Genomic DNA, 22181 nt, shown 5'->3' with positions numbered 1-22181 from the left:
AAAGCTGTGGAGTTCACATGGAACAGTAGTGTGGCTCACAAGGGTTTTCGAAAATAGATGTTCGACTTGGTATTGTGTCTCGTCCAACTGATGCTCCTTTATCCTGAAGCATCTTAACCCTGCTGTGCAGCAGGAGAGAACAGAATCTCATATCCACACCACTGATACAGACTAAAAGCAGCATGTGTCTGTCCGCCTGTCACTCTGTAATAACTTCAGATACAATGACCTCTGTCAAATCGCTGCACTCAAATCAAATCGAATCACATTTTATTTGTCACATGCCACCGATGACAACAGGTGTAGACCTCAACAGTGAAATAATTACTTACAAGCCATTAACCAACAATGCAGTTTTTAAGAAAAATAAGTGTTAAGTAAAAAACTAGATCACTAAAAAATAGTTAGTCGAGGTAATTGAGGTAGTATGTACATGTAGGTAGAGTTAAAGTGACTATGCATAGATAATAAACAGAGAGTAGCAGCAGCATAAAATAGGGGGTGGGAGGGAACAATGGAAATAGTCTGGGTAGCCATTTGATTAGCGGTTCAGTAGTCTTATGGCTTGGGAGTAGAAGCTGTTAAGAAGCCTTTTGGACCTAGACTTGGCGCTCCGGTACCACTTGCCGTGCGGTAGCAGAGAGAACAGTCTATGACTTGGGTGGCTGTATTCTTTGACAATTTTTAGGGCTGTCACGGTTCAGACAGACGACAAGAGGACCACAATTGCGTCACACCAGAAAGTTTATTTAAACTTAAGGGGAAAGGGATGTAGGGAGTGAGTGAAGGCTCCAGGGGTTATCCCGTCCGATGTGCTGGGTCTGTGCCTCCCCCAGTGGCAGCGATGCGTCCGATGACGCCGGTGGTTGGTGGTCCAGAAGTCCTGGGGGGGGGAGGAAACACAGACACAACGGGGCGGATGAAAACAGGCAGAAGTACAGTTCAAGGGAAATCCAAATACGTTGTAGCAAGGCAGAAGGCTGGTCAGAGTTACCGGGGTCGAAGAGTAGTCAGGAGTCGTAATGGCAGAAAGCAGGTCTGGTTCTCCTGGGGCAGAAGAGTATCCAGGAATCAGGCAGGTCCGGGGTCACAAAACAGGGGTGAACCAGAAGCGCGAGCACACAGGTTCCGGGTGTGAGCTTTGCAGACGATCTGACAAAGGGAGAGCTGAAAGACAGGGCTATAAATACTGGGAGAGGTTAGTGGGTAATGCAGCGCAGCTGGCAGAGTAATTAGAGCCGAGCAGAGCAGGGACAGGTGGAGCTAGTTAGGCTGAGTAGAGAGAGAGTGGTGAGCAGAGTGGAAACAACTTAAGGTGGTAACCCAGTGGAGTGAGAGGGCTCATGACAGAACCCCCCCAAGGGACGGCCCCAGAAGTCCCAAGAGCAACACCACGCCGGGCGGGAGGAGGGGAGCCGGAGGAGGGCTGAGAACTCCTCCCGAACGGTCCGAGCGAACGTCCTCATCCTCGGAGGAAGCCGGAGGGCCGTGGGGTCGGGAGATGGGACAGGTCCCGAGACAGGATCAGGCACAGGACAGGAAGCCGAGCGGGCAGGACGGTTAGGGGGATCCCTCTGGGGCGGCCCCTACGGATTGCAGGTTGATCAGGATGCCGTTGGTGGAAAGCGGTGATGAGAGTCCTATCCACAATCCGACTAGCTGGCACCCAGGTCCTTTCCTCAGGTCCATAGCCCTCCCAGTCAATGAGGTACTGAGACCCCTACCCCTCCGTCTGGACCGAAGCAGGCGGCGGACGGTGTAAACCAGACCACCATCGGACGAGCCGTGGAGGAGGAGGACCAGGCGCAGCAGGGACCAGCGGACTCTCATGGATGGGCTTAATCTTAGACACATGGAACGTGGAGTGCACCCTCAGGGAATCAGGCAGTTGGAGCCGGACAGCAGTTGGGCTAATCACTCTTATGATAGGGAATGGGCCAATGAACCGAGGTGCCAGCTTCTGCGACTCCACCCTGAGTGGCAGGTTCTTCGATGACAACCACACCCTTTGACCAACATGGTAGGTGGGAGCAGGAATTCTCCGACGGTTGGCCCGGTAGTGTAGCTGGCAACGGATCTGAGGAGTGTGGCTCTAGCTTTGTTAAACACCTCTCTGAGGCCATGGTAGCATTCTGGGACATTGGAGAGGTCAGGAGCGGAGTTAGTAGGTACTGGCCGAGGGGGTAGTGCGGCAGCAAGCAGGCAGGTTCGGTGGCAGTCCTCTCCCCACTCCCTGATCACCCCGGTCACCCAGTCGAGCTGAGGGTTGTGCCGGGCGGAGCCATGGGTAACCCAGGATGAGGGGTTGGCCTGGAGAGGGGAGCAGGTGAAACTGGATAGTTTCTTGATGGTTTCCGGACAGACCCATCGAGACCGGGGCCGTGACATGAGTGACCCGATCCGAGTAAGTGTCCGTCCAGTGCCCGGGCAGGAATAGGAGGTGTCAAACGGAGGTTCTCCAGTCCCAGTTGGCGTGCCAGCTTGATGTCCATTATGTTGGCTTCGGCGCCAGAATCCACCAGAGCAGCCAGGGTGTGAGTTGAGTCAGAGAGGCGGAGGTGAACTTGCAGCAGGGGTTTGTGGTCGGAGGACTGGATGGTCATGGAACCTTAACCGGACTCCCCCTATGCCCGGTGAGCTTCGGCCCTTTAAAGGGCAGGTTACCACACGATGTCCATCACCTCCACAATAGAGGCAGAGGTTTGAGGTGAAGCGTCGCTGGCGCTCTGCAGGAGTGAGAGAGGCTCGCCCAATCTCCATAGGCTCAGACTGATCAAGCTGACCTGGGTGAGTGGCAGTAGATGACAGGAACCCAGTCGGATCTCTCCGAATGCCGGTAGTAGGTGGACCTTGGCGCCCCCTCTCACGACGACGGGTCTGTATCCTTCTGTCGATCCTGACAGTCAGTGCGATGGCTTCATCAAGAGTGGAAGGCAGTTCCTGGGAGACCAACTCGTCCTTGATATAGTCAGCCAAACTATGGAAGAACGCGTCCCACCAACGATGGTGTGTTCCAAGAACTTCGTCTAGCCAGGGTTCGGAAGTCGATGGAATGGTCTGCGACTGTACGTCTGCCTTGTCGAATACTGAACAGTTCACGAGACGCCTCTGCGGTTGGTGAATCCAGGTCAAACACCTTCAGCATCTCCTCAGCAAACCGGTCGAAGGTTGCACATGCGGGGTTTGACGTTCGAACTCTGCTGTTCCCCAGAGTCGAGCTCGGCCCGTCAGGTGAGTGATGGCATACCCAACTTTAGCCCCCTCCGTGGCGAAGGTCCTTGGCTGCAAGGAGAACTGAAGTCGGCAGCTAGTCAGGAATGGCCGGACCTGGGTTGAATCGCCGTTGAACCGCTCGGGGTTTCCAATCTTGGGTTCGGAGCAGCGGCTGCAATGACCGGGGCAGGTAACTCGGGGGGCAGGGCTGGTGGGCAGACTGGCTGGGGTCAGGTTGGTGAGGAGCTGAATGATCATGGCGAGTTGTTGTTGCTGCTGCTGGGACTGCTGCTGGTGCTGCTGGAACTGCTGATGCTGTTGGTGGCCGACCTGAAGCAGAGAGGTGATGTCGCCGCTCATGCGGCCTAGCTCTCTCTCAGTGTGTTCCAGGCGTAGCATGGCGGTGGGTTGCTCAGGTTCTTCGGTTTCCATGTCGGGGGAAGTGTGCGCTGAGTCCATGATGGTCAGATCGTACTGTCACGGTTCAGACAGACGACAAGAGGACCACAATTCGTCACACCAGAAAGTTTATTTAAACTTAAGGGGAAAGGGATGTAGGGAGTGAGTGAAGGCTCCAGGGGTTATCCCGTCCGATGTGCTGGGTCTGTGCCTCCCCCCAGTGGCAGCGATCGTCCGATGACGCCGGTGGTTGGTGGTCCAGAAGTCCTGGGGGAGGAAACACAGACACAGCGGGGCGGATGAAAACAGGCAGGAAGTACAGTTCAAGGGAAATCCAAATACGTTGTAGCAAGGCAGAAGGCTGGTCAGAGTTACCGGGGTCGAAGAGTAGTCAGGAGTCGTAATGGCAGAAAGCAGGTCTGGTTCTCCTGGGGCAGAAGAGTATCCAGGAATCAGGCAGGTCCGGGGTCACAAAACAGGGGTGAACCAGAAGCGCGAGCACACAGGTTCCGGGTGTGAGCTTTGCAGACGATCTGACAAAGGAGAGCTGGAAAGACAGGGCTATAAATACTGGGAGAGGTTAGTGGGTAATGCAGCGCAGCTGGCAGAGTAATTAGAGCCGAGCAGAGCAGGGACAGGTGGAGCTAGTTAGGCTGAGTAGAGAGAGAGTGGTGAGCAGAGTGGAAACAACTTAAGGTGGTAACCCAGTGGAGTGAGAGGGCTCATGACAAGGGCCTTCCTCTGACACCACCTGGTATAGAGGTCCTGGATGGCAGGAAGTTTGGCCTCAGTGTACTGGGCCGTACGCACTACCCTCTGTAGTGCCTTGCGGTCGGAGGCCGAGCAGTTACCACACCAGGCGGTGATGCAACCAGTCAGGATGCTCTTGATGGTGCAGCTGTAGAACATTTTGAGGATCTGAGGACATATGCCAAATCTTTTCAGTCTCCTGAGGGGGAATAGGCTTTGTCATTTCCTCTTCACGACTGTCTTGGTGTGTTTGGACCATGATAGTTCGTTGGTGATGTGGACACCAAGGAACTTGAAGCTCTCAACCTGCTCCACTACAGCCCTGTCGATGAGAATGGGGGCGTGCTCGGTCCTCTTATTTTTCCTGTAGTCCACAATCATCTCCTTTGTCTTGATCACGTTGAGGGAGACGTTGTTATCCTGGCACCACACGACCAGGTCTCTGACCTCCTCCCTATAGGCTGTTTCATCATTGTCGGTGATCAGGCCTACCACTGTTGTGTTGTCGGCAAACTTAATGATGGTTTTGGAGTCGTGCCTGGCCATGCACTCATGGGTGACCAGGGAGTACAGGAAGGGACTGAGCACGCACCCCTGAGGGGCCCCCGTGTTGAGGATCAGCGTGGCAGATGTGTTGTTACATACCCTTACCACCTGGGGGCGGCCCGTCAGAAAGTCCAGGATCCAGTTGCAGAGGGAGGTGTTTAGTCCCAGGGTCCTTAGCTTAGTGATGAACTTGAGGGCACTATGGTGTTGAACGCTGAGCTGTAGTCTAATTTTAAATTTAATTTAATATGCCATTTAGCAGACGCTTTTATCCAAAGCGACTTACAGTCATGCGTGCATAATTTTTTTTTGTGTATGGTCAATGAATAGCATTCTCACGTAGGTGTTCCTTTTGTCCAGGTGGGAAAGGGCAGTGTGGAGTGCAATAGAGATTGCATTATCTGTGGATCTGTTGGGGCGGTATGCAAATTGGAGTGGGTCTAGGGTTTCTGGGATAATGGTGTTGATGTGAGCAATGACCAGCTTTTCAAAGCACTTCATGGCTACATACGTGAGTGCTACGGGTCGGTAGTAATTTAGGCAGGTTACCTAAGTGTTCTTGGGCACAGGGACTATGGTGGTCTGCTTGAAACATGTTGGTATTACAGACTCAGACAGGGAGAGTTTGAAAATGTAAATGAAGACACTTGCCAGTTGGTCAACGCATGCTCGGAGTACACGTCCTGGTAATCCGTCCGGCCCTGCGGCCTTGTGAATGTTGACCTGTTTAAAGGTCTTACTCACATCGGCTACGGACACCGTGATCACACAGTCATACGGAACAGCTGATGCTCTCATGCATGCTTCAGTGTTGCTTGCTTCGAAGCTAGCACATAAGTAATTTAGCTCCTCTGGTAGGCTTGTGTCACTGGGCAGCTCATGGGTGTGCTTCCCTTTGTAGTCTGTAATAGTTTTCAAGCCCTGCCACATCCGACGAGCGTCGGAGCTGGTGTAGTACGATGCAACCTTAGTCCTGTATTGATGCTTTGCCTGTTTGATGGTTCGTCGGAGGGCATTGCGGGATTTCTTATAAACGTCAGGGTTCCTTGAAAGCGGCAGCACTACCCTTTAGCTCAGTGCAGATGTTGCCTGTAATCCATGGCTTCTGGTTGGGGTATGTACGTACAGTCACTGTGGAGACAACATCATCGATGCACTTATTGATGAAGCCAGTGACTGATGTGATGTACTCTTCAATGCCATCGGAAGAATCCCAGAACATATTCCAGTCTGTGCTAGCAAAACAGTCCTGAAGCTTAGCGTCTGCTTCATCTGACCACTTTTTTATTGACCGAGTCACTGGTGCTTCCTGCTTTAGTTTTTGCTTGTAAGCAGGAGTAAGGAGGATAGAGCTATGCTCAGATTTGCCAAATGGAGGGCGAGGTAGAGCTTTGTACGCGCCTCTGTGTGTGGAGTAAAGGTGGTCTAGAGTTTTTTCCCCCTCTGGTTGCACATTTAACATGCTGGTAGAAATGAGGTAAAATGGATTTAAGTTTCCCTGCATTAAAGTCCCCGGCCTCTGGATGAGCGTTTTCCTGTTTGCTTTTTGCCTTATACAGCTCATTGAGTGCGGTCTTAGTGCCAGCATCGGTTTGTGGTGGTAAATAGACAGCTATGAAAAATATAGATGAAAACTCTCTTGGTAAATAGTGTGGTCTACAGCTTATCATGAGATACTCTACCTCAGCTGAGTAAAACCTTGAGACTTCCTTAATATTAGATTTTGTGCACCAGCTGTTGTTTACAAATATACACAGACCACCACCCCTTGTCTTACCGGAGTCAGCTGTTCTATCCTGCCGATGCAGCGTATATCCTGGCAGCTGTATGTTATCCATGTCGTCGATCAGCCACGACTCGATGAAACATAAGATATTAGAATTTGTAATGTCCCGTTGGTAGATTCAGTTAGTTTTTATGTTTGGGATTCAGTTAGTTTTCATGTTTGGGATTCAGTTAGTTTTTATGTTTGGGATTCAGTTCGTTTTTATGTTTGGGATTCAGTTAGTTTTTATGTTTGGGATTCAGTTAGTTTTTATGTTTGGGATTCAGTTAGTTTTTATGTTTGGGATTCAGTTCGTTTTTATGTTTGGGATTCAGTTAGTTTTTATGTTTGGGATTCAGTTCGTTTTTATGTTTGGGATTCAGTTAGTTTTCACGTTTGGGATTCAGTTAGTTTTCATGTTTGGGATTAAGTTAGTTTTTATGTTTGGGATTCAGTTAGTTTTCATGTTTGGGATTCAGTTAGTTTTTATGTTTGGGATTCAGTTAGTTTTCATGTTTGGGATTCAGTTAGTTTTCATGTTTGGGATTCAGTTAGTGTTTATGTTTGCTTGTTGCACCCTCTAGTGTATTTCTTCATCATCAGAATCCTTCCATTTGTGAGCTGATGCCTCAACACGAGCAGTACAACTTTCTTTCCACAGGGGGGAAGTAAAAACCTAAGTAGCTCAGAGAACTAGTGGAAAAGTCACGTACACATGTCCAGTGACCTATATTCCATACTGATGGGATTTAAGACAGAAAAAAATAAACTTCCACACTATTCCACTCCTACATGTTGTACTGGACATGCCTCCAGAGCTACGTCCCACATGGCAAATGGGTTGTAGTGCACTATAGAGGGCATAGGGGTTGATTTGGGACACATCCCAGATCTGATTAGAAGACAGGTTCTGTATTGGGACTGGGGTGTTACTATAACGACATGGCGGAAGAACGTTGGTTAGCGACATCATCATAAGATTTGAATGTAGTTTCCATTTATAATTTTACCTTTTCACATTTAATTCGAACATCAAATGTAGTTGATCAACAGGCTGGTTGAGATGTAGCTCTCTGCCCCACAGAGTCTGATTGTAGTTGATCAACAGGCTGGTTTCAGATCTAGCTCTCTGCCACAGAGTCTGATTGGGAAGATGTGAGACAAGAGTCCTTCTAAAGACCTTGGGTTATATTCCAGATGTCACCAAATGGCACCAATAGGGCTCAAATGTAGTTCCCTAAACTACGGAATAGGGTGCCTGAGTCAACTCAGTAGCACAGACAGACAGGGTAGTCTATCTGTGATGTTATGAGGTGAGAGAGACTACCACACAGACAGACAGGGTAGTCTATCTGTGATGTTATGAGGTGAGAGAGACTACCACACAGACAGACAGGGTAGTCTATCTGTGATGTTATGAGGTGAGAGAGACTACCACACAGACAGACAGGGTAGTCTATATGAGGTGTCTAGAATGGATTGGACACTCTAAGACACTCTGAGGACGTTGGCTGAGCTGGTTGATAAGTGGATTGGACACTCTGAGGAAACTGGCTGAGCTGGTTGATAAGTGGATTGGACACTCTGAGGAAACTGGCTGAGCTGGTTGATAAGTGGATTGGACACTGAGGACTTTGGCTGAGCTGGTTGATAAGTGGATTGGACACTGAGGACTTTGGCTGAGCTGGTTGATAAGTGGATTGGACACTGAGGAAATTGGCTGAGCTGGTTGATAAGTGGATTGGACACTGAGGAAATGGGCTGAGCTGGTTGATAAGTGGATTGGACACTGAGGACTTTGGCTGAGCTGGTTGATCAGTGGATTGGACACTGAGAACGTGGGCTGAGCTCAGAAATATATTTGGCATATATAGTGACGTATATACACTGAGTGTACAAAACATTCTTGATACACACAGGAAACTGTTGAATGTGAAAAACCCAGTAGCGTTGCAGTTCTTGACACACTCAAACCGGTGTGCCTGGCACCTACTACCATACCCGATTCAAAGACACTTACATATTTTGTCTTGCCCATTCACCCTCTGAATGCCACACATACATAATCCATGTCTCAATAGTCTCAAGGCTTAAAAATCCTTGTTTAACCGGTCTCCTCCCCTTCATCTACACTGATTTAAGTTAATTTAACAAGTGACATTAATAAAGGATCATAGCATTAATCTGGATTCACCTTGCCAGTCTATGTCATGGAAAGAGCTTTGTACACTCAGTGTATAGCTAGGAAGACTTTGGCTGAGCCTTCATAACTGGGTCAACACATTAAGCAGTTTTGTTATTTACATTTACATTTACGTCATTTAGCAGACGCTCTTATCCAGAGCGACTTACAAATTGGTGCATTCACCTTATAGCCAGTAGTGCAACCACTTTACAATTTTTTTTTTTTTTTTTTTTAGGGGGTGGTGTAAGGGGGGGTAGAAGGATTACTTTATCCTATCCCAGGTATTCCTTAAAGAGGTGGGGTTTCAAATGTCTCCGGAAGGTGGTGAGTGACTCCGCTGTCCTGGCGTCGTGAGGGAGCTTGTTCCTGTCACCTCAGTATGAGGGGTAATGTTATGGTCCTGTCACCTCAGTATGAGGGGTAATGTTATGGTCCTGTCACCTCAGTATGAGGGGTAATGTTATGGTTAAGTCACCTCAGTATGAGGGGTTATGTTATGGTCCTGTCACCTCAGTATGAGGGGTAATGTTATGGTCCTGTCACCTCAGTATGAGGGGTAATGTTATGGTCCTGTCACCTCAGATGAGGGGTAATGTTATGGCCCTGTCACCTCAGTATGTAGGGGTAATGTTATGGTCCTGTCACCTCAGTATGTAGGGGTAATGTTATGGTCCTGTCACCTCAGTAGGGAATGTAGTCCTGTCACCTCAGTTGGGGGTAATGTTATGGTCCTGTCACCTCAGTATGAGGGGTAATGTTATGGTCCTGTCACCTCAGTATGAGGGGTAATGTTATGGTCCTGTCACCTCAGTATGTGGGGTAATGTTATGGTCCTGTCACCTCAGTATGAGGGGTAATGTTATGGTCCTGTCACCTCAGTATGAGGGGTAATGTTATGGTCCTGTCACCTCAGTATGAGGGGTAATGTTATGGTCCTGTCACCTCAGTATGGGGGTAATGTTATGGTCCTGTCACCTCAGTATGTGGGGTAATGTTATGGTCCTGTCACCTCAGTATGTGAGGGGTAATGTTATGGTCCTGTCACCTCAGTATGAGGGGTAATGTTATGGTCCTGTCACCTCAGTATGAAGGGTAATGTTATGGCCCTGTCACCTCAGTATGAGGGGTAATGTTATGGTCCTGTCACCTCAGTATGTAGGGGTAATGTTATGGTCCTGTCACCTCAGTGTGAGGGGTAATGTTATGGTCCTGTCACCTCAGTATGAGGGGTAATGTTATGGTCCTGTCACCTCAGTATGAGGGGTAATGTTATGGTCCTGTCACCTCAGTATGAGGGGTAATGTTATGGTCCTGTCACCTCAGTATGAGGGGTAATGTTATGGTCCTGTCACCTCAGTATGAGGGTAATGTTATGGTCCTGTCACCTCAGTATGAAGGGGTAATGTTATGGTCCTGTCACCTCAGTATGAGGGGTAATGTTATGACCCTGTCACCTCAGTATGAGGGGTAATGTTATGGTCCTGTCACCTCAGTATGTGGGGTAATGTTATGGTCCTGTCACCTCAGTATGAGGGGTAATGTTATGGTCCTGTCACCTCAGTATGAGGGGTAATGTTATGGTCCTGTCACCTCAGTATGAGGGGTAATGTTATGGTCCTGTCACCTCAGTATGTGGGGGTAATGTTATGGTCCTGTCACCTCAGTATGTGGGGGTAATGTTATGGTCCTGTCACCTCAGTATGAGGGGTAATGTTATGGTCCTGTCACCTCAGTATGAAGGGGTAATGTTATGGTCCTGTCACCTCAGTATGAGGGGTAATGTTATGGTCCTGTCACCTCAGTATGAGGGGGTAATGTTATGGTCCTGTCACCTCAGTATGTGGGGTAATGTTATGGTCCTGTCACCTCAGTATGTGGGGTAATGTTATGGTCCTGTCACCTCAGTATGAGGGGTAATGTTATGGTCCTGTCACCTCAGTATGAGGGGTAATGTTATGGTCCTGTCACCTCAGTATGAGGGGTTAATGTTATGGTCCTGTCACCTCAGTATGAGGGGTAATGTTATGGTCCTGTCACCTCAGTATGTGGGGGTAATGTTATGGTCCTGTCACCTCAGTATGTGGGGGTAATGTTATGGTCCTGTCACCTCAGTATGAGGGGTAATGTTATTGTCCTGTCACCTCAGTATGAAGGGTAATGTTATGGTCCTGTCACCTCAGTATGAGGGGTAATGTTATGGTCCTGTCACCTCAGTATGAGGGGTAATGTTATGGTCCTGTCACCTCAGTATGTGGGGTAATGTTATTGTCCTGTCACCTCAGTATGTGGGGTAATGTTATGGTCCTGTCACCTCAGTATGTGGGGTAATGTTATGGTCCTGTCACCTCAGTATGAGGTGTAATGTTATGACCCTGTCACCTCAGTATGAGGGTTAATGTTATGGTCCTGTCACCTCAGTATGAGGGGTAATATTATGGTCCCGTCACCTCAGTATCAGGGGTAATGTTATGGTCCTGTCACCTCAGTGTGTGGGTTAATGTTATGGTCCTGTCACCTCAGTATGAGGGGTAATGTTAAGGTCATGTCACCAAAATATGAGGGGTAATGTTATGGTCCTGTCACCTCAGTATGAGGGGTAATGTTATGGTCCTGTCACCTCAGTATGAGGGGTAATGTTATGGTCCTGTCACCTCAGTATGAGGGGTAATGTTATGGTCCTGTCACCTCAGTATGAGGGGTAATGTTATGGTCCTGTCACCTCAGTATGAAGGGGTAATGTTATGGTCCTGTCACCTCAGTATGAGGGGTAATGTTATGGTCCTGTCACCTCAGTATGTGGGGTAATGTTATGGTCCTGTCACCTCAGTGTGAGGGGTAATGTTATGGTCCTGTCACCTCAGTATGAGGGGTAATGTTATGGTCCTGTCACCTCAGTATGAGGGGTAATGTTATGGTCCTGTCACCTCAGTATGAGGGGTAATGTTATGGTCCTGTCACCTCAGTATGAGGGGTAATGTTATGGTCCTGTCACCTCAGTATGAGGGGTAATGTTATGGTCCTGTCACCTCAGTATGAAGGGTAATGTTATGGTCCTGTCACCTCAGTATGAAGGGTAATGTTATGGCCCTGTCACCTCAGTATGAGGGGTAATGTTATGGTCCTGTCACCTCAGTATGTGGGGTAATGTTATGGTCCTGTCACCTCAGTATGAGGGGTAATGTTATGGTCCTGTCACCTCAGTATGAGGGGTAATGTTATGGTCCTGTCACCTCAGTATGAGGGGTAATGTTATGGTCCTGTCACCTCAGTATGTGGGGTAATGTTATGGTCCTGTCACCTCAGTATGTGGGGTAATGTTATGGTCCTGTCACCTCAGTATGAGGGGTAATGTTATGGTCCTGTCACCTCAGTATGAAGGGTAATGTTATGGTCCTGTCACCTCAGTATGAGGGGTAATGTTATGGTCCTGTCACCTCAGTATGAGGGGTAATGTTATGGTCCTGTCACCTCAGTATGTGGGGTAATGTTATGGTCCTGTCACCTCAGTATGTGGGGTAATGTTATGGTCCTGTCACCTCAGTATGTGGGGTAATGTTATGGTCCTGTCACCTCAGTATGAGGTGTAATGTTATGACCCTGTCACCTCAGTATGAGGGGTAATGTTATGGTCCCGTCACCTCAGTATCAGGGGTAATGTTATGGTCCTGTCACCTCAGTGTGTGGGTTAATGTTATGGTCCTGTCACCTCAGTATGAGGGGTAATGTTAAGGTCATGTCACCAAAATATGAGGGGTAATGTTATGGTCCTGTCACCTCAGTATGAGGGGTAATGTTATGGTCCTGTCACCTCAGTATGAGGGGTAATGTTATGGCCCTGTCACCTCAGTATGTGGGGTAATGTTATGGTCCTGTCACCTCAGTGTGAGGGGTAATGTTGTGTTCCTGTCACATCAGTATGAGGGGTAATGTTATGGTCCTGTCACCTCAGTATGAGGGGTAATGTTATGGTCCTGTCACCTCAGTATGAGGGGTAATGTTATGGTCCTGTCACCTCAGTATGAGGGGTAATGTTATGGTCCTGTCACCTCAGTATGAGGGGTAATGTTATGGTCCTGTCACCTCAGTATGAAGGGTAATGTTATGGTCCTGTCACCTCAGTATGAAGGGTAATGTTATGGCCCTGTCACCTCAGTATGAGGGGTAATGTTATGGTCCTGTCACCTCAGTATGTGGAAAAATGTTATGGTCCTGTCACCTCAGTATGAGGGGTAATGTTATGGTCCTGTCACCTCAGTATGGGGTAATGTTTTGGTCCTGTCACCTCAGTATGAGGGGTAATGTTATGGTCCTGTCACCTCAGTATGAGGGGTAATGTTATGGTCCTGTCACCTCAGTATGAGGGGTAATGTTATGGTACTGTCACCTCAATATGAGGGGTAATGTTATGACCCTGTCACCTCAGTATGAGGGGTAATGTTATGGTCCTGTCCCCTCAGTATGAGGGGTAATGTTATGGTCCTGTCACCTCAGTATGAGGGGTGATGTTATGGTCCTGTCACCTCAGTATGTGGGGTAATGTTATGGTCCTGTCACCTCAGTATGAGGGGTAATGTTATGGTCCTGTCACCTCAGTATGAGGGGGTAATGTTATGGTCCTGTCACCTCAGTATGTGGGGTAATGTTATGGTCCTGTCACCTCAGTATGTGGGGTAATGTTATGGTCCTGTCACCTCAGTATGTGGGGTAATGTTATGGTCCTGTCACCTCAGTGTGAGGGGTAATGTTATGGTCCTGTCACCTCAGTATGAGGGGTAATGTTATGGTCCTGTCACCTCAGTATGAGGGGTAATGTTATGGTCCTGTCACCTCAGTATGAGGGGTAATGTTATGGTCCTGTCACCTCAGTATGAGGGGTAATGTTATGGTCCTGTCACCTCAGTATGAGGGGGTAATGTTATGGTCCTGTCACCTCAGTATGAGGGGTAATGTTATGGTCCTGTCACCTCAGTATGAGGGTAATGTTATGGCCCTGTCACCTCAGTATGAGGGGTAATGTTATGGTCCTGTCACCTCAGTATGTGGGGTAATGTTATGGTCCTGTCACCTCAGTATGAGGGGTAATGTTATGGTCCTGTCACCTCAGTATGAGGGGTAATGTTATGGTCCTGTCACCTCAGTATGAGGGGTAATGTTATGGTCCTGTCACCTCAGTATGTGTGGTAATGTTATGGTCCTGTCACCTCAGTATGTGGGGTAATGTTATGGTCCTGTCACCTCAGTATGAGGGGTAATGTTATGGTCCTGTCACCTCAGAATGAAGGGTAATGTTATGGTCCTGTCACCTCAGTATGAGGGGTAATGTTATGGTCCTGTCACCTCAGTATGAGGGGTAATGTTATGGTCCTGTCACCTCAGTATGTGGGGTAATGTTATTGTCCTGTCACCTCAGTATGAGGGGTAATGTTATGGTCCTGTCACCTCAGTATGAGGGGTAATGTTATGGTCCTGTCACCTCAGTATGATGGGTAATGTTATGGCCCTGTCACCTCAGTATGAGGGGTAATGTTATGGTCCTGTCACCTCAGTATGTGGGGTAATGTTATGGTCCTGTCACCTCAGTATGAGGGGTAATGTTATGGTCCTGTCACCTCAGTATGAGGGGTAATGTTATGGTCCTGTCACCTCAGTATGAGGGGTAATGTTATGGTCCTGTCACCTCAGTATGTGGGGTAATGTTATGGTCCTGTCACCTCAGTATGAGGGGTAATGTTATGGTCCTGTCACCTCAGTGTGAGGGGTAATGTTATGGTCCTGTCACCTCAGTATGAGGGGTAATGTTATGGTCCTGTCACCTCAGTATGAGGGGTAATGTTATGGTCCTGTCACCTCAGTATGAGGGTAATGTTATGGTCCTGTCACCTCAGTGTGAGGGGTAATGTTATGGTCCTGTCACCTCAGTATGAGGGGTAATGTTATGGTCCTGTCACCTCAGTATGTGGGGTAATGTTATGGTCCTGTCACCTCAGTATGAGGGGTAATGTTATGGTCCTGTCACCTCAGTATGTGGGGGTAATGTTATGGTCCTGTCACCTCAGTATGTGGGGTAATGTTATGGTCCTGTCACCTCAGTATGAGGGGTAATGTTATGGTCCTGTCACCTCAGTATGAGGGGTAATGTTATGGTCCTGTCACCTCAGTATGAGGGGTAATGTTATGGTCCTGTCACCTCAGTATGAGGGGTAATGTTATGGTCCTGTCACCTCAGTATGTGGGTTAATGTTATGGTCCTGTCACCTCAGTATGAGGGGTAATGTTATGGTCCTGTCACCACAGTATGAGGGGTAATGTTATGGTCCTGTCACCTCAGTATGAGGGGTAATGTTATGGTCCTGTCACCTCAGTATGAGGGGTAATGTTATGGCCTGTCACCTCAGTATGTGGGGTAATGTTATGGTCCTGTCACCTCAGATATGAGGGGTAATGTTATGGTCCTGTCACCTCAGTATGTGGGGTAATGTTATGGTCCTGTCACCTCAGTATGAGGGGTAATGTTATGGTCCTGTCACCTCAGTATGTGGGGGTAATGTTATGGTCCTGTCACCTCAGTATGAGGGGTAATGTTATGGTCCTGTCACCTCAGTATGAGGGGTAATGTTATGGTCCTGTCACCTCAGTATGAGGGGTAATGTTATGGTCCTGTCACCTCAGTATGAGGGGTAATGTTATGGTCCTGTCACCTCAGTATGAGGGGTAATGTTATGGTCCTGTCACCTCAGTATGTGGGGTAATGTTTTGGTCCTGTCACCTCAGTATGAGGGGTAATGTTATGGTCCTGTCACCTCAGTATGAGGGGTAATGTTATGGTCCTGTCACCTCAGTATGAGGGGTAATGTTATGGTCCTGTCACCTCAGTATGAGGGGTAATGTTATGGTCCTGTCACCTCAGTATGAGGGGTAATGTTATGGTCCTGTCACCTCAGTATGAGGGGTAATGTTATGGTCCTGTCACCTCAGTATGAGGGGTAATGTTATGGTCCTGTCACCTCAGTATGAGGGGTAATGTTATGGTCCTGTCACCTCAGTATGAGGGGTAATGTTATGGTCCTGTCACCTCAGTATGAGGGGTAATGTTATGGTCCTGTCACCTCAGTATGTGGGGTAATGTTATGGTCCTGTCACCTCAGTATGTGGGGTAATGTTATGGTCCTGTCACCTCAGTATGAGGGGTAATGTTATGGTCCTGTCACCTCAGTATGAGGGGTAATGTTATGGTCCTGTCACCTCAGTATGAGGGGTAATGTTATGGTCCTGTCACCTCAGTATGAGGGGTAATGTTATGGTCCTGTCACCTCAGTATGGGGGTAATGTTATTGTCCTGTCACCTCAGTATGTAGGGGTAATGTTATGGTCCTGTCACCTCAGTATGTGGGGTAATGTTATGGTCCTGTCACCTCAGTATGATGGGTAATGTTATGGTCCTGTCACCTCAGTATGAGGGGTAATGTTATGGTCCTGTCACCTCAGTATGAGGGGTAATGTTATGGTCCTGTCACCTCAGTATGAGGGGTAATGTTATGGTCCTGTCACCTCAGTATGTGGGGTAATGTTATGGTCCTGTCACCTCAGTATGAGGGGTAATGTTATGGTCCTGTCACCTCAGTATGTGGGGTAATGTTATGGTCCTGTCACCTCAGTATGAGGGGTAATGTTATGGTCCTGTCACCTCAGTGTGAGGGGTAATGTTATGGTCCTGTCATCTCAGTATGTGGGGTAATGTTATGGTCCTGTCACCTCAGTATGTGGGGGTAATGTTATGGTCCTGTCACCTCAGTATGTGGGGTAATGTTATGGTCCTGTCACCTCAGTATGAGGGGTAATGTTATGGTCCTGTCACCTCAGTATGAGGGGTAATGTTATGGTCCTGTCACCTCAGTATGTGGGGTAATGTTATGGTCCTGTCACCTCAGTATGAGGGGTAATGTTATGGTCCTGTCACCTCAGTATGAGGGGTAATGTTATGGTCCTGTCACCTCAGTATGAGGGGTAATGTTATGGTCCTGTCACCTCAGTATGGGGGTAATGTTATGGTCCTGTCACCTCAGTATGAGGGGTAATGTTATGGTCCTGTCACCCAGTATGAGGGTAATGTTATGGTCCTGTCACCTCAGTATGTGGGGTAATGTTATGGTCCTGTCACCTCAGTATGAGGGGTAATGTTATGGTCCTGTCACCTCAGTATGTGGGGTAATGTTATGGTCCTGTCACCTCAGTGTGAGGGGGTAATGTTGTGGTCCTGTCACCTCAGTATGAGGGGTAATGTTATGGCCCTGTCACCTCAGTATGAGGGGTAATGTTATGGTCCTGTCACCTCAGTATGTGGGGGTAATGTTATGGTCCTGTCACCTCAGTATGTGGGGTAATGTTATTGTCCTGTCACCTCAGTATGTGGGGTAATGTTATGGTCCTGTCACCTCAGTATGAGGGGTAATGTTATGGTCCTGTCACCTCAGTATGAGGGGTAATGTTATGGTCCTGTCACCTCAGTATGAGGGGTAATGTTATGGTCCTGTCACCTCAGTATGAGGGGTAATGTTATGGTCCTGTCACCTCAGTATGAGGGGTAATGTTATGGTCCTGTCACCTCAGTATGTGGGGTAATGTTATGGTCCTGTCACCTCAGTATGAGGGGTAATGTTATGGTCCTGTCACCTCAGTATGAGGGGTAATGTTATGGCCCTGTCACCTCAGTATGAGGGGTAATGTTATGGTCCTGTCACCTCAGTATGTGGGGTAATGTTATGGTCCTGTCACCTCAGTATGAGGGGTAATGTTATGGTCCTGTCACCTCAGTATGAGGGGTAATGTTATGGTCCTGTCACCTCAGTATGAGGGTAATGTTATGGTCCTGTCACCTCAGTATGAGGGGTAATGTTATGGTCCTGTCACCTCAGTATGAGGGGTAATGTTATGGTCCTGTCACCTCAGTATGAGGGGTAATGTTATGGTCCTGTCACCTCAGTATGTGGGGGTAATGTTATGGTCCTGTCACCTCAGTATGAGGGGTAATGTTATGGTCCTGTCACCTCAGTATGAGGGGTAATGTTATGGCCCTGTCACCTCAGTATGAGGGGTAATGTTATGGTCCTGTCACCTCAGTATGAGGGGTAATGTTATGGTCCTGTCACCTCAGTATGAGGGGTAATGTTATGGTCCTGTCACCTCAGTATGAGGGGTAATGTTATGGTCCTGTCACCTCAGTATGAGGGGTAATGTTATGGTCCCTGTCACCTCAGTATGTGGGGTAATGTTATGGTCCTGTCACCTCAGTATGAAGGGGTAATGTTATGGTCCTGTCACCTCAGTATGAGGGGTAATGTTATGGTCCCTGTCACCTCAGTATGAGGGGTAATGTTATGGTCCTGTCACCTCAGTATGAGGGGTAATGTTATGGTCCCTGTCACCTCAGTATGAGGGGTAATGTTATGGTCCTGTCACCTCAGTATGAGGGGTAATGTTATGGTCCTGTCACCTCAGTATGAGGGGTAATGTTATGGTCCTGTCACCTCAGTATGAGGGGTAATGTTATGGTCCTGTCACCTCAGTATGAGGGGTAATGTTATGGTCCTGTCACCTCAGTATGAGGGGTAATGTTATGGTCCTGTCACCTCAGTATGTGGGGTAATGTTATGGTCCTGTCACCTCAGTATGAGGGGTAATGTTATGGTCCTGTCACCTCAGTATGAGGGGTAATGTTATGGTCCTGTCACCTCAGTATGAGGGGTAATGTTATGGTCCTGTCACCTCAGTAGGTGGGGTAATGTTATGGTCCTGTCACCTCAGTATGAGGGGTAATGTGTATGTGTCCTGTCACCTCAGTATGTGGGGTAATGTTATGGTCCTGTCACCTCAGTATGTGGGGGTAATGTTATGGTCCTGTCACCTCAGTATGAGGTGTAATGTTATGACCCTGTCACCTCAGTATGAGGGGTAATGTTATGGTCCTGTCACCTCAGTATGTGGGGTAATGTTATGGTCCTGTCACCTCAGTATGCAGGGTAATGTTATGGTCCTGTCACCTCAGTGTGTGGGGTTAATGTTATGGTCCTGTCACCTCAGTATGTGGGGTAATGTTAAGGTCCTGTCACCAAAATATGAGGGGTAATGTTATGGTCCTGTCACCTCAGTATGAGGGGTAAATGTTATGGTCCTGTCACCTCAGTATGAGGGGTAATGTTATGGCCCTGTCACCTCAGTATGTGGGGTAATGTTATGGTCCTGTCACCTCAGTGTGAGGGGTAATGTTGTGTTCCTGTCACATCAGTATGAGGGGTAATGTTATGGTCCTGTCACCTCAGTATGAGGGGTAATGTTATGGTCCTGTCACCTCAGTATGAGGGGTAATGTTATGGTCCTGTCACCTCAGTATGAGGGGTAATGTTATGGTCCTGTCACCTCAGTATGAGGGGTAATGTTATGGTCCTGTCACCTCAGTATGAAGGGGTAATGTTATGGTCCTGTCACCTCAGTATGAAGGGTAATGTTATGGCCCTGTCACCTCAGTATGAGGGGTAATGTTATGGTCCTGTCACCTCAGTATGTGGAATAAAGTTATGGTCCTGTCACCTCAGTATGAGGGGTAATGTTATGGTCCTGTCACCTCAGTATGAAGGGTAATGTTATGGTCCTGTCACCTCAGTATGAGGGGTAATGTTATGGTCCTGTCACCTCAGTATGAGGGGTAATGTTATGGTCCTGTCACCTCAGTATGAGGGGTAATGTTATGGTACTGTCACCTCAATATGAGGGGTAATGTTATGACCCTGTCACCTCAGTATGAGGGGTAATGTTATGGTCCTGTCACCTCAGTATGAGGGGTAATGTTATGGTCCTGTCACCTCAGTATGAGGGGTGATGTTATGGTCCTGTCACCTCAGTATGTGGGGTAATGTTATGGTCCTGTCACCTCAGTATGAGGGGTAATGTTATGGTCCTGTCACCTCAGTATGAGGGGTAATGTTATGGTCCTGTCACCTCAGTATGAGGGGTAATGTTATGGTCCTGTCACCTCAGTATGAGGGGTAATGTTATGGTCCTGTCACCTCAGTATGTGGGGTAATGTTATGGTCCTGTCACCTCAGTGTGAGGGGTAATGTTATGGTCCTGTCACCTCAGTATGAGGGGTAATGTTATGGTCCTGTCACCTCAGTATGAGGGTAATGTTATGGTCCTGTCACCTCAGTATGAGGGGTAATGTTATGGTCCTGTCACCACAGTATGAGGGGTAATGTTATGGTCCTGTCACCTCAGTATGAGGGGGTAATGTTATGGTCCTGTCACCTCAGTATGAAGGGTAATGTTATGGTCCTGTCACCTCAGTATGAAGGGTAATGTTATGGTCCTGTCACCTCAGTATGAGGGGTAATGTTATGGTCCTGTCACCTCAGTATGTGGGGTAATGTTATGGTCCTGTCACCTCAGTATGAGGGGTAATGTTATGGTCCTGTCACCTCAGTATGAGGGGTAATGTTATGGTCCTGTCACCTCAGTATGAGGGGTAATGTTATGGTCCTGTCACCTCAGTATGTGTGGTAATGTTATGGTCCTGTCACCTCAGTATGTGGGGTAATGTTATGGTCCTGTCACCTCAGTATGAGGGGTAATGTTATTGTCCTGTCACCTCAGTATGAGGGGTAATGTTATGGTCCTGTCACCTCAGTATGAGGGGTAATGTTATGGTCCTGTCACCTCAGTATGAGGGGTAATGTTATGGTCCTGTCACCTCAGTATGTGGGGTAATGTTATTGTCCTGTCACCTCAGTATGTGGGGTAATGTTATGGTCCTGTCACCTCAGTATGTGGGGTAATGTTATGGTCCTGTCACCTCAGTATGATGTGTAATGTTATGACCCTGTCACCTCAGTATGAGGGGTAATGTTATGGTCCTGTCACCTCAGTATGAGGGGTAATGTTATGGTCCTGTCACCTCAGTATGAGGGGTAATGTTATGGTCCTGTCACCTCAGTATGTGGGGTAATGTTATGGTCCTGTCACCTCAGTATGAGGGGTAATGTTATGGTCCTGTCACCTCAGTATGTGGGGTAATGTTATGGTCCTGTCACCTCAGTATGAGGGGTAATGTTATGGTCCTGTCACCTCAGTGTGTGGGGTAATGTTATGGTCCTGTCACCTCAGTATGAGGGGTAATGTTATGGTCCTGTCACCTCAGTATGAGGGGTAATGTTATGGTCCTGTCATCTCAGTGTGTGGGGTAATGTTATGGTCCTGTCACCTCAGTGTGAGGGGTAATGTTATGGTCCTGTCACCTCAGTATGTGGGGTAATGTTATGGCCCTGTCACCTCAGTATGTGGGGTAATGTTATGGTCCTGTCACCTCAGTATGAGGGGTAATGTTATGGTCCTGTCACCTCAGTATGAGGGGTAATGTTATGGTCCTGTCACCTCAGTATGTGGGGTAATGTTATGACCCTGTCACCTCAGTATGTGGGGTAATGTTATGGTCCTGTCACCTCAGTATGAGGGGTAATATTATGGTCCCGTCACCTCAGTATGAGGGGTAATGTTATGGTCCTGTCACCTCAGTGTGTGGGGTTAATGTTATGGTCCTGTCACCTCAGTATGAGGGTAATGTTATGGTCATGTCACCAAGTATGAGGGGTAATGTTATGGTCCTGTCACCTCAGTATGAGGGGTAATGTTATGGTCCTGTCACCTCAGTATGAGGGGTAATGTTATGGTCCTGTCACCTCAGTATGTGGGGTAATGTTATGGTCCTGTCACCTCAGTGTGAGGGGTAATGTTATGGTTCCTGTCACCTCAGTATGAGGGGTAATGTTATGGTCCTGTCACCTCAGTATGAGGGGGTAATGTTATGGTCCTGTCACCTCAGTATGTGGGGGTAATGTTATGGTCCTGTCACCTCAGTATGAGGGGTAATGTTATGGTCCTGTCACCTCAGTATGAGGGTAATGTTATGGTCCCTGTCACCTCAGTATGAGGGTAATGTTATGGTCCTGTCACCTCAGTATGAGGGGTAATGTTATGGTCCTGTCACCTCAGTATGGGGGTAATGTTATGGTCCTGTCACCTCAGTATGTGGGGTAATGTTATGGTCCTGTCACCTCAGTATGTGGGGTAATGTTATGGTCCTGTCACCTCAGTATGAGGGGTAATGTTATGGTCCTGTCACCTCAGTATGAGGGGTAATGTTATGGTCCCGTCACCTCAGTATGTGGGGTAATGTTATGGTCCTGTCACCTCAGTATGTGGGGTAATGTTATGGTCCTGTCACCTCAGTATGTGGGGTAATGTTATGGTCCTGTCACCTCAGTATGTGGGGTAATG

The sequence above is a fragment of the Coregonus clupeaformis genome, chromosome 29 (assembly GCF_020615455.1).
Source record: "Coregonus clupeaformis isolate EN_2021a chromosome 29, ASM2061545v1, whole genome shotgun sequence".
Taxonomy (NCBI): domain Eukaryota; kingdom Metazoa; phylum Chordata; class Actinopteri; order Salmoniformes; family Salmonidae; genus Coregonus; species Coregonus clupeaformis.
This window is presented reverse-complemented; position numbering follows the sequence as displayed.